Below are 13,447 nucleotides of genomic sequence, written 5' to 3'. Positions count from 1 at the left end.
CTTGTGGTGAACTGATAACACGCCACTCTTTCTTTTTCCCATATTTATCCTTCTTGTTTCTTTCTTTCTTTCTTGTAGAGGAAAAACAACAACAACAACAACAAACACAAAAGATTTGTTTTATGGTTTACTGATTTCATATACTTTGGGAGTTCTATCACAAAAAATAACCAGTGTTTTCTCCCAACTAAAGATAAAAAATAACCAGTGTTTTCTCCCAACTAAAGATAGATGCAAAGACACTATTTGGATCTCCTGGGAGATTCTTCATTGAAGTCCTGCTTATGTTAACAGATACACATTAAATTACGCTGCAGTTTGCTTCCTAATCCTATCAACGATTTTCCAAACCATTATTAAAAATATGTTCTTTTAGTTCCTTCATAAGCAAAATTAAAATAGTTAGGTATCTTTGTTGAAAAATGCAAATATATGATTTGGCAAAGGCTGATATTTTATATTGTCTCCTTGGCTTGTGTTTGGTAATTATTCATCTAGCACTGAGCGAGAGAGCCCAGCGCCCAAGCCCCTCCCCTTTTCTATTTATTATCAAGCTGCTGCAGTGCAGCGCAGACAGCCGATCATTTAGATCATTAAAAATCAATCCAATGACCAAACATTTCTGTACATTTTAGAGAAATGACAAAAAGTACACTATTAGATTGCTATTAACTTGCTCTGTGTTTTCTTCGTTTTCTTTTTACAGCTGCCAGGAAAGTCATTTGGTAAAATTGATTAAACCAGCACGCCAGGAAGAAAGAGGAAAGGAGCAGAGAAATGTAAACACAGCAAGCTTAGAGGGGAGGGTGATGTTTTTCTTGGGAATGAAAGACATTTCTGGGGGAGGTAGGAGGGAATGGGTAGGAAGAGAAACCTTGCATATAGTGAGGATATTATAATTTGGAGGATAAGAGATTTAAGAAGGTGGGATAAAAGCAACCAAAATACAGAAACAATGAAGAGGCAAGCTATCCATGTGCTTTTAACAAACCGTATGCATTAGTCACATTATATGATTTGACTGAATTAATCCAGGAGATATCACCAGTAGTGACAAGAAACTGATTTGAAGAATTCAGTAAATTAAACTCTTTCAGTATCAGGAAAAGATAGGGAGGAGTACCTAGTTTCCTGCACAGTAGGGTTTACTTCTGTATAATTAACAAAGAAAGGAAAATAAATCTCCCTACCTCTGCTCAATAAAACTATGAGTACATAAAAATTTACATGTACATTCCCATATTTGTTTCTATAATGGCCATACATATTCCCTCCTTAGAATTACAAACTTCCTTCTCCTTACAAAATTGTATTTTCCCTCTAATATCTTTCAACAATTTCTTGATTAACCCAAAAGAAATATTGACATGTAGAATTACAGAGTGCTGACAGGATGGATTTTAATGTGGGGTTTCTATGACCATGCCACTATGTCTAATTCCTCCCAGAGTCCTATTTAAAGTCACAGTTAGCTCACATAACTCATGCTTCTATAAAAAGGGGCAGAAAAAACTATCAAGTATTTATTTGCTATATATTATGTCTGGTAACATTTATAGTACAACAACCACCTAAATACAAGTGACTTGAAAATAGCATTTAAAACATTATAAATAAAGCAAGTGTTCTGTGGAAGAGTGAATGTACTTCCTTGGATATTGAACACAGAAAATGATAAGGTACAAGAACCATTTAATTGCATAGAGGAAGACCAAAACTAGTCTAAATGAAGTGACCCCCTAGAGAGAAGTTCTAAATTACTTTGCTCTGTTTTGACTGCTTGGCAGAAGTTGAGAGTCAAAAAGTATTTATATGAAGCTATTGGTTTACATGGGAAGTAAGTAGTAAGTAGCCTTCTTGAAGGAGAAACAGTCACCAAACTCGAAAATGGTCTCCAATTACCCACCTATTGATATTCACACCTTTGTACAGTCTCTCCTCCCACACTGCACCATGAAGCAGAAGGTGATGGCTTATCACTTTTGAAATATGATTATAAGACCATGGCTTCCATCAGTCTCAGAATGTCTCTTTCTCTATTATCTACCAGTCAGGGGGATGAAAGCTATCATATTATAAGTAGCCCAATGGAATGGCTCACATGGCTAGAAATGGAGGCCTGCCAACTCTCTGAGTAATCTTAAAAGCGGCTGAGTCTAAAGATGACTGAAGCACAAGACAACAACTCAAGAAAGACCCTTAGCAGAACTACTCATTAATATGGGGGAACCTTGAGCCATTTACATGACTGAAAGTTGATATAGAGATATATCCTAAGGAGCAGGAGTGAGTGGAGAGAGAGGAAAAGGTTATAGAAACATTTCAAGGAAGGAGATGTAATTATTATTAGTGCTGTTTACCAACATTCCCAGTTTTCTTCCTTCAAGGCACAGTAGGATTGTACTACCTTGCCCAACTGGAGTCAGGCATAGTCACCTGACTTACTTTGCCCAGTGAAACTTGAGTAAAGTACTATATGTCAGGGGAAAAACAGTAAGAACCTATGTATGATCTCCTCCTTCTTCTGCCACACGGAACTTTCCAAATGGTAGTCTTCCATTAGCTATGTTCCCACATAAAGAGCAGAACCTTCCTCCCTCCACTTTCAACCTATGATGAACATACAGTAGAGTGAGGAATAAACCTGTATTGTTTCAAGCAACTGAGATTTGGGAGTTGTTTGCTGTAGTATAATCTAGACCATCTTCACTAAAAGTAGGTCTCTGAGTAGGAATTCACTCCAAAGAAAGAATAAATCTAGTGTGAATAACCAGAGTCAACTAGAAAGGCTAAGATTCACAAATATGTAGTGATTTGGGGTAGATTGTGATGATTAGCATATGAACTCTCCTAGTCATATCCTGAAAGACAAAGGGTTAAGTGTGAGAACTGGAAGAAATTTTTCACTAAATTTCTACAACTTGAGAGTTCAAGAATCACAGTTGTTGGACTGCTCTAAAAAAACAAGAAAAGAGAATGCGTTTTCCTTGATACCAGGCAAGTAAATAATGTGCTAGCACTACCCTAAATGGAATGGAGAGCATTAATACCTAGAACAAACTTATTAGTGTCTACTTTCAGGCAGTCCAGGCACCAATGAACATAGGTTGAGGTCACTGGTAGAGTAGAGGGCAGTACGAAATGGCATCCTGGGCAGATCTAAGCTGGGGAAATATAACGTGCTCCTGAGTCTCAGAGACGCATGAGTGAGAAAGACTGTAAAAGTCACTGGGATGTACAACTGAGCAGATGGAAATAGAGCTACTAAGATTGGAAAATTCATTTTAATGTATTTTGGCTTGGAAAGCAGACACCCAAACCCCCTCACTTTATTATTTATTTATGATTAACTTGGTTATTAATTTATTATTTTCTTTATTACAATAATCCATTCTACATCTATACTGTGGGGCATGTTGATACCTGGTTCTACCTTGATCAGGTCTCAACTTTAAAATCCTTTCATCAAGAACGTCATTTTAGTCTGGAACAGCTTAATTTGTTCTCAGCTGCCAGCTACTTTGAGACACTGTATAAATAACATAACACAGTCATTATTTTAAGATATAGTGGCCTATAATTTAATGTAAAATAACATAGGTACTTAAAGCAAAGTTATAAGTAATTCAGCTGAATTTCAACTTTGAGTATATGTGAATTTGTCTTTTGAATAGATCTATGTCTCAGAAACCCATTTAAACAGATCTCAGTGAAATAATAATCAATGGAGGAAAAGAGAGAACAGTGGAAGATTTTCAATGGTGAGAAAATTAAGTCAGTCAGGTTGGAGAGAAGAATTCAAATGTGATGTTTTTAATTTCAAGTAGTGGAGACTTGATAATGGCAGAGGGTGGGAGTCCATGGATAAAAACAAAGCATTAAGAGAAGGAAACAAGGGCTAGGTGTACAAGGTCTCTTATAAAGTAAGAGGTGGGACCCAGACCTCAAATCTGCAAGTCCTTAAGGAGGATTATCATACATAGCTTATGAATGATATTTAACTTTCAGGGTGGCTTTTCATGATATTCTAGTTTAACACAAATGCCTTCGTTCTTCTCTCCACTAGTACCCTTCCATTTCTCCCTTCTAGCACTCACCACAATCTACTCTTACATATTTATTTGTCTGTCTGCGTGTGTATGTCCCCTACTAGGACAGAAGCTGCATGAGGACAGGGATCATATCTGTTACAGTCAACCTCCCTAGCATAGTGCCTGGTACAGAGATGTTCCATAAATATTTGTGGATTAAACAAATCAGAATAGGTACAAGGACACATTTAAGATTATAGATCTTCACTTATTACAATTTTAATATTCAAATGATTCTGATCTCTCACTGGCTTACCTGCCATTCTCACTTAAATGAAGTTCTAAAATGAATTGTTTCCCAGGAGTCCTTATACCTTTGTAAGATCACATTGATATTTGTGGATTTTCAAATCTACTTTGGATGATATAGCAGCCAAATCTATTCACATCACTAAACCCAATGAGCCAGACTGTCATTCTTACTCTCACGCTATTTAGAATGTGCAGTGAGCCACTGGATTCCACTTCCTAAAAACTAATTTCCCTAGAGCTTTTTCTCTATTATTTCATTAATGCTCCTGAGGTCAGAAACTACGATTTTCTTCTATCATGAACAGTACAATGTCTCATTAAATCTTCTTCCCACAAGCTTGAGTATTTCTTTAGAAATTCAAGGACGTTTCAAGGATTATGAAAGACCTTTGCTTTGATATTAGCTATATTTAGTGCTTTGAGAGCAACAGCACATCAAGCTCATTAATGATCCAGAAACAATTAATTTGATATAATTCTGATTTCTTTATTGACAGGTATTTTTTTTTTTTTAGATTTGAAAACACTAGTGTTTGATCAAGCTTTTAAAAATACATGTTCTCATAACTTTTTAACATATCCCAATAACCAAGCTGGATTATTATTATATTTACATATGAATATGGACAAGTCTGATAACCTAATAATTCATTTCTTTGTTATTTCCCACTTTTTCTTAAGAACAAAAAGATGGGCAGTAATCATTCATTCATTCATTTATTCATTCAGCAAATATTGATTGACACTGGTCAGAGGCATTGTGGCAATCCAGGTAAGAAAGGTTGATGGCCAGGACCCAGCTGGCAGCAAAGCAGATGATGAACAATGGTCAGATTTTGGGTTAGATTTTGGAAGATAATTGGCAAGATTTGATGATTGGATTGGATGGGGAAAGTGGGAGGTAGGGGTCAAAGATAACTGAAAAGTTTGGCCTGAGATGGGGAAGTCCACAGGAGATGCTGGTTTGGGGGAAAGAGCAAGACTTTGGTTTTGGATGTATTAGGTTTCAGGTGCAGACATACGGATGGAAGTGGCAGGTAGGCAGTTGAATATGTCTACATTTAGGGAAGAGGTTCAGACTGGTGGCAGAAATTTAACAACGGATTATGGACTTTAAAGTCATGTGATTAGATAAGACCATGTAGGAAATACATAGGAAGAGGACAGAAAAGTCCATGGACTAAGTTTGAGACATATCAACACTACTAGTTGAGGAGCTGTGGAGGAAACAGCAAAGGACAATGAGGAGCGACCAAGGTAAGAGGAGGAAAATCCTAATGAAGAGAGTATCTCTTCTCTGAATGTTCCTATGTGTCAGCATAGAGATGCCTACTTCATAAGTTTTATCTGGTCACAGAATTCACATGCCAATAAATTTTAATTTGGAGTAACATTAAATCCAATTGCATAATTTGGAGACTCAAGCAACTGATGAAAGAGAAAGAAGAAGGAAGGAATGCCAGAAATTATGAAATCTTCAGGATGAACTAATTGTAAATCAGTTAACCAAAATTAAATATATTAAGACAGTCATGAAATTATGTAATGAAAATTATCTTAATATTTGGCTCGATTAAAAAAAATGATTTGAGTTACAGTTCATTAAAAGAGAAACATATTCTGTATTCATTTATTATGCAGTGTACTGCATAGTTAACTTATCTCCAGGCAACTACATAATTTAAATAAATTCTAGCTCATTTATTAGTTTCTGCCCTAATGACCTAACCATGGAGCGTATAGAGTTCAAAGAACACTCTGCACTTATATTATTCCTTAGCAAAGGGCATTTTAAAATGCAAATATGTAGAATTAGGGAGGAAGAGAATCATGTTGCATTAAGCATGTTACATTATTTTGGGCAAAAACTGGAACAAAATTTTATGCCAATTATAATGTCCAAGTTTTGTGTTATAATAGAAATTATAGTTTAGTTTTGTTTTTTACTACCACTCGGAGTCGAAAATTTTGTGCATGTATGGGAAAGATGAATTTAAAGGTAAAATAGAGCTGTGTGGGATATATGCGGTACAGCTTCTATAATAACACACAATCATAGCTCGGAGCTATAACACAGTATATGTTACTGCGACTAAAGCAACAGCATTCGAAGTTACATATAACTTTATTTTCTCCTTTTAAAAATGAAGATATTTTCTCTTTTATATTTTGTTTTTATGTTATTTTTATATAAAGCTATATATTTAAAAATTATAAACTCATACATTGTAAGAGTACAATTAAATTATTTTAATAAATTTATAGAATCATGCAACCATTACCACAATCTAGTTTTAAAACATTTCCATTACCCCAGAGTGTTCTCTTATGCCCCTTCGAAGTTAATCCCTGTTCCCACCATCGGTCTCAGACAACCATGAACTGATCATCTTTGCCTTTCATGGAGCTTTGATAGAAATAGAATCCTACAATATATACATTATTGCATCTGTCTTCTTTTACTTAGCTAATGGTTTTAAGGTCTACCCATGTTATAGTACATACACCAGTAATTTGTCTCTTCATAGTAATAAGTAGTATTCCATTGTATGGTTATATCACATTTTGTTTATATTTTTATCAATTAATGGACATTTGAATTATTTCCAAATTTTTATTATTAAAAATAGTAAAAATAAAATAAAAATGGAGTCGTATACCAGTCCTATTTACCTAATCAGCTGAAATTTTATATTTTAAAGCATTTTAAAAACTACAGAATATCACAGTATGTCAAATAATTATTTCAGCATGACTTCCTTTGAATAGGTGAAAATTTTAGAAGTGCTCATTGTTTTTCAGTCATTTGAAAGGTGCTTATTTTAAATCCACATGTCCTCAGGCCACTGTGCAGATACTCAAATCGAGTTAGTCAAAATGTGCGGTTTTTTTTTTAAAAATATTTTAATGTTAAACATTATCATTCTAGCCCTGCTCTCCTTATCTGGATGTCATTAGTAGATATAAATGTTAGACAAGCATATAGAGTTCAGCAGTTATGAATCAACTCCAGGGTTTCCTAGGATATATTAAACGAATAAAATTGATGCCCAGCTTGTTTGAATTCTGAGTTTTCCTATTACTCTATGACTTCCTGGTTCAGAAATAAAGGTCTTCGATGGCCACATAAACTTTAAGATTTTTCGGAAGTTCAATAGCTTCCTGCGACATTTTGATGAGTCTAGTGTAAATGAATCGTTAGCACATGGATTAAATTCTCCGTGAACTACTCATGGCTATGAGACGCCTTTGGAAAAGTGTTCTACAATGAGTCAATATGCTTTGCTGACCCCTCAATATTTTCAGGAGACTCAATGAACATAGACTCATCAGCATATTCAAAACAAGTTAAAAGTTACCAAAAGTGTGCACATTTTGCTTAGATATCACCAGTCTTCATGTCTTCTTCCACTCCATCATTACAGTTCTCATTGCAATCTTTGTGAGTCAGAGTAATCTGACCTCCTGGTTTTGCTATAGGCTTATTTTGAATGTGACCCTAGTAAGTTTAAAATTCTTTAAACTATCTACCTTACACTCTTGATGAGCTAGTTAGCTAAACAGAAATGAGTAGGTCAAAAGAAGACTATCTTGTGAATCAAACTGAATTCTATTCTTGAAATTTTTGAGAGATTGTAAAACAACTCCAACATTTTATGAAGTTCTTTTTTCCCATGATTCCTTAATTAATGTTCAATGAAAAATGATTATATATGTTTGATCCATTAAGAATCAATTGAGTATTTGACTGAGATATTGTGGAATATCTTATGGAAGAAATGATCCTATAAAGAGAGATGATTAGTAATTGAAAAGTCTTAGAGAGTATCTTGTTTACACTAATCTAATCCAGTTTTTAGCAAAACATAGGAAGTTTCCTATATTAGTAAATTATCAGAGCAATCCTCATAATGGCCTTCCAGGGCCTAGAAAAGATAAATGTATTTTCTGTATGAAACCAAAATCTGTCTCAACAGTAAAACCAAGCAAAATGGCCCTTAAACTTCCAAAGCAAGTCAAACATATTTGCAAACATGCTGGGTTTTTAAAAACTATTTAAGACTATAATTTACAATGAAATTTCAAAAATACAGTTATTCTCACCAGTTTAATTTTTATTTCACTTTATCTGCAAATCAGTTGTTTTTCAGTTTTAAAGAATTCAGAATAGTATTTCGGTATTTCAGCACTTTCCACTTTGAAAATGAACCAACTATTGATGTGGTCAGATCTATGACTCCTCAAGCCATTAGAAATTATAACTACCTGATAAATATAATGTAGCAGTTTTGCAAATTGACAAATTGCTCTCTGTTTGCAGAAAGCAAGGAGGGCCTGGTCAGAGAAGAGAAGTCAGATTCTATGGGTCACATGTGTCATTAAACTTTATTCTGACAACAACAGAAGAGTCATGAACAAATTTTAAGCAGAAAGTATATATAATCATATTTACCTTTCAGAAAGAAATACATTGAGTGCTGTGTAAAGAACAGATGCGGAAAAGTAAGCAAAACTGAAAGCAGAGGAAATAGTTGGTCACAGTATTTCAGAAGAACAATGATGGTGACTGAGCCTAAGGTAGTACCTATGTGTATGCAAACAGTGGACAACTTTGGAGAATACTAGAATGGGACTGATATGACTTGACTATTGATTGGATATTGGAGACAAAAGAGAAAAAAGAATTTACACTGATAATCGAAACTTTTTTTCCAGCTTGTAAAATTTGGTGAAATCTGACATTATTCATTAAGGTAGAAACATAGGGAAAAGAACAGATTTGGATGTAAGGAGAAAGAACTGGAGGCAGGAAGTCAGTTTTGGACACACTGAGTTTGGAGATCCTGTGCAGACAATCTAGAAAACAAGCCTCAGGTCCAAAGGAAGGATCCAGATAAAACACTAGTCACTATCATGGAAGCTTGTGGAAGGATGGGTGTGAGTAGGTCAAGCTGGTTCTCAAAGCTGGCTGCATATCAGAATCATCTGTGGAGTTTCTGAAAAATGCAGGTGCCTGGGCCCCAACCCCTAGTAATTCTGCTTTAGACAGTTATCATAGGGAATGGACTGTTGTATTTCCACAGGCTTTACAAGTGATTCTGATGCATAGCCATGATTGAGCACCATTGGGATATAGAGTAGGAACAGAACAGGCTGAGGACAAAACCCAGAAGAGCACTATCATTTCTGAGACAGACAAAGGATGAAGAAACCACAAAGAGGAGACAAATTGAGGCAGACAGCTGGGCGTGCACTCAGGAAGAGACTGTTTAAGAATAGAGAGTAGTTAATCACATACTGAGGAGAGTCTGAGGAAAATAAAAACTAAAAAACATCTACTGGTTTTAGCACTAAGCATTTCAGTATCTTTGGTGGGAAAAAAAATGTAAAATCGGTAGTAAGAATGCAAAATCCTTTGGCTGCAAAAGTAAGGGAGGCAGATGGCAAAGAGAAAAAGAAAGCCAATAAAGGTTTATTTTTTTTCTCTGTTGTTTTTTGAAAGGAGTATTTTGAGTATGCGTAATTCTTTTTAAAATTTCCAGCTTTATTAAGTTATGATTGACAAGTAAAAATTGCACATATTTACAGTGTCCAAGATGAAGTTTTGATACATGTATATGTTGTGAAATGATTACCACAGTCAAGCAAATTAACATACCCATCAGCTTACAGGGTTACCATTTTTTGTGTGTCTGGTGAAAATACTTGAGATTTACTTAGTAAAATTTAAGTATACAATGCATTATTATTTGTTATAATCATCATGCTGTACATTAAGTCTCCAGAACTTTTTCTTATAAGTGAAAATTTATACCCTTTGAACAATGTCTCCTCTTTCCTCCATCCCCAGGCTCTGGTAACCAGCATTCTATTCTCTGTTACCATGAGTTTGACTTTTTCCTTAGATTCCATATCAATGAAATCACACAGTATTTGCATTTCTGTTTCTTGTTTATTTCACTTAGCATGATGCCCTCGAAGTTCATTTATGTTGTCACAAATAGTGACGTTAAAGGGCCGATACATGGAGAAAGTCAGTGATAACAGAGAAGTAACAGGTGAAGGAAAAAATCCATTGAAAAGGCAGAAGAGGGTAGGATTCAAGGCATAGGTTCAGGGTTCTTCTACACACACACAAAAGATAAGAAATGGACACTTCCACATGAATAAGAAGGGATCCTGGAGGTAAAAGGGGATAGGCTGAGGAGAGAAACAAATGGACATTTGGGTAGCATTAAGGCTCCTTCCAGTTGGGACCAGAGGCTCCAAACATTCTGTGGCATCAGTGGGCTTGCTTGCTGTCTCCTCTGGAAACGCTTGGGGTGAAAATGAAAAGATCACACAGGTAGATCAAGCCTGGCTTTGGATTTTCCTATTTGGTACAGCAGAATAACAACAAAGAGTTTAGCAAGAGAGCAGTTGAAGTATCAGACTACTGGGTCTGTAATGTAATAAAAGAAGCTAGAAGGATGAGATTTGATATATTTGAGTTTAAGGTTTCATGGCTGGTTGGAGCAGTTCTGGGTGATCACGATGTCCAGAGAGTGGCCAAGAGGGTGGTTTGTCAGAGTAGAACTAAAGTCAAGGTAAATGGACTGAGGAAAGTGAAGATAAAATAACAAAGCTGTGGTCCAATCCTTACCACATAAGAATAACTTAGGGAGCTATAAAAATCTCTCAATACATAGGCCTCAGTATATTCGGGCTCTTTGTGGACAGGACCAAAGCATGAGTACTTTTTAAAAGTACAAAGGCTGATAACCACAGAACTAAATTGGTGTGTGTTTTGTCTATCTGGATTTCTAACTCATTCGAGATGGTAAATTAGAAGGATATTTTTGGTTTCAAAATTTTTATACTGAAAACATTAACAGAGATGAAGGGAATGGCAAAAGAGCCAGATAGGAGAGTAATAAAGAGTTTCAAACATTTTGAAATATTTTATGGCTTATATTAGAAGATAAATGAAACTAGAAATGCGTCTTTAGGCTTCTTTCTTAAGGGAACATAAGAGAAACCTCCTGTACCCTCATTCCCTTTATTTTCTCCCTAGACTTGGAGTTCAAACATATCCCCAGTTTCTTTCTTTTTAAAACTTAAATCACGCAAGTTAGAGCTATAGGCCTATAAAAAACTCCCAGACTCAACTCTGAAATTGCCATCTTTGACTTCAGATTGGTGTCTTGGATTTAGTTTCTTAGACTGGGCCCTGCCCTGGCTAGTTTTTCAATTATCACTAACTCCCAGAGGTTGGAGAATTGACCGGACCCTTTGCAGAGGTTGTGTATTAGCATTATCCTTTACTTCACAAATAAAAGCTCGAAATTAGTAGATATCCTTTATGTTTCCTGGAGAGAGCACCTTCATCTGGGACACCTTCTTGTCACCATGGTGACCTCATCATCCCAGAAGTATAGGTTTTCATAGGAGTTCACCCAACTAAAGGCTTTAAATATGATCAGAAAGCAAATCTGCTAGGCCCATAAATGATGCTTCAGCTTAGCAAAAAAGCACAATAGTGATTGGATATTTTTTTTTTGACAAAATAACTAATTCCTAGTACTTTCTGGCTAAATAAATCTGAGGAATCTTTTCTCTCTTTTTCCTTCTTATATTGACAGAGCCCCACACCTTCATCCTGAGAGCTCTAGGGTTGCAAAAGACCTTGGTTATAAACAGAAGCACTTGTAATTCTAATGTCCTATAGTCCGCAGCAAGTTTGGCTTTTAATATATCAAGAGTTCCTTAGACTTGGGCATCTAAACTATTTTATTTGATTTTTTCCCTACCTAATAAATCAGCAAATAATGATATGTTGCTAAATTATGGTAGGTGTTAATAAGCATGTGAGATAAATTTAAAAGATCATAATTCTAATTTACTGTAAAAAGTTATAACAGTTATTATTGCATCAACAATCAAAACAAGCAAAACAAATTGAAAAATGCATATATGATTCTGCTGAACTGTATTATGTAGCTCATCTCCATCCAACTTCAGATCTCAAGTCTAAGATATTAGTTATCTTGATGTATGGCATTTGTTATCTTAATTATAACAATGATTTTTTATTTGTTTTGAACACACTTCTATCTCATTCCCTTCATAATGATTTTCTCCATCCGAATGAAGAGAAGTATCCCTCCAACTTTCCTTCACCCATGCCCAGTCTTAAGGAAGCCATGTGTAGTATGCCAAAGTCAGATAATTGCTCAATACCATCTGGGAGAGTACTTTAGAAAGACTGAAGTCATTAGCCTGAGACTCGCCATCAATAGAAGATCTGAGAATTTTGAATCAGATACTACAAACCTGTGAAAGTACTTTACACTACTACCCATACACCATTATTCCAAAGTCTAACTGGTATCTTGGGGCTAGTACTTAATTTAGCTAGTTTCTCATTATCACTACATCTCTCTAATTTTCTTGTCAAACTCCTGACTCTTTATCTTTGTGATCACTACTCAAGATGAAAATCTCTTTGGCTTTTTCTTACCAAATTTCATTGATACTAAGATGGCACTGATTGTGAGATGCATTATCAGTTTGTTAACAGTTTTTCAGAGAAAAAAAATAAACTGCCTTATTAAATGAGCGTATCAATTATATAACTCGTTCTACTTTCAAAACATGTTAAAATAATAAAAGAATATGTCAAATTGTCAAGCACAGACTGTCCTTGCTTTTATTCTGATTCAGCATAGTTTTCTTCTACTTTAATATTTTCTGTGATATCCAGTACTCACACCTCCACTGTACCTCCAGTACAGCATTATCCAATAGTTTCTATGGTGATAGAAATGTTCTGAAATCTGTGCTGTCCAATGTATAGAACTACCTGTAGCTATGGAACATTTGAAATGTGGCTAGTGTAACTAAGAAAATTTTAATTTAACATGTAAATGGCCACTTGTGGCTAGTGGCTACTGTATTGGTTAGCACAGTTTTAGAATCCCAGATCTAGATCAGGCTCTATTAAAAGGGCACTAGTTTTCTTGTAATTCTCAAAAATGGAATTATTTGCTCCTCTCATGTTATGGAAATTTGAAGAGTGGTTAACAATCACCTGGTTTACCACTGCCCTTCCAGTCTACCAGTCT

The 13,447-nt window shown here is 35.3% G+C and overlaps 1 protein-coding gene across 14 annotated transcripts in view; it reads right to left on the bottom strand.

Annotated features, from left to right (window-relative positions):
• The window catches only part of PDE4D (phosphodiesterase 4D), a 1,194,235-nt gene that overhangs the window by 487,862 nt on the left and 692,926 nt on the right, over positions 1 to 13,447 (bottom strand). The window lies entirely within an intron of this gene.

This window comes from Rousettus aegyptiacus, unplaced genomic scaffold, assembly GCF_014176215.1.
Source record: "Rousettus aegyptiacus isolate mRouAeg1 unplaced genomic scaffold, mRouAeg1.p scaffold_m13_p_8, whole genome shotgun sequence".
Lineage (NCBI taxonomy): Eukaryota > Metazoa > Chordata > Mammalia > Chiroptera > Pteropodidae > Rousettus > Rousettus aegyptiacus.
This window is presented reverse-complemented; position numbering and strand designations above follow the sequence as displayed.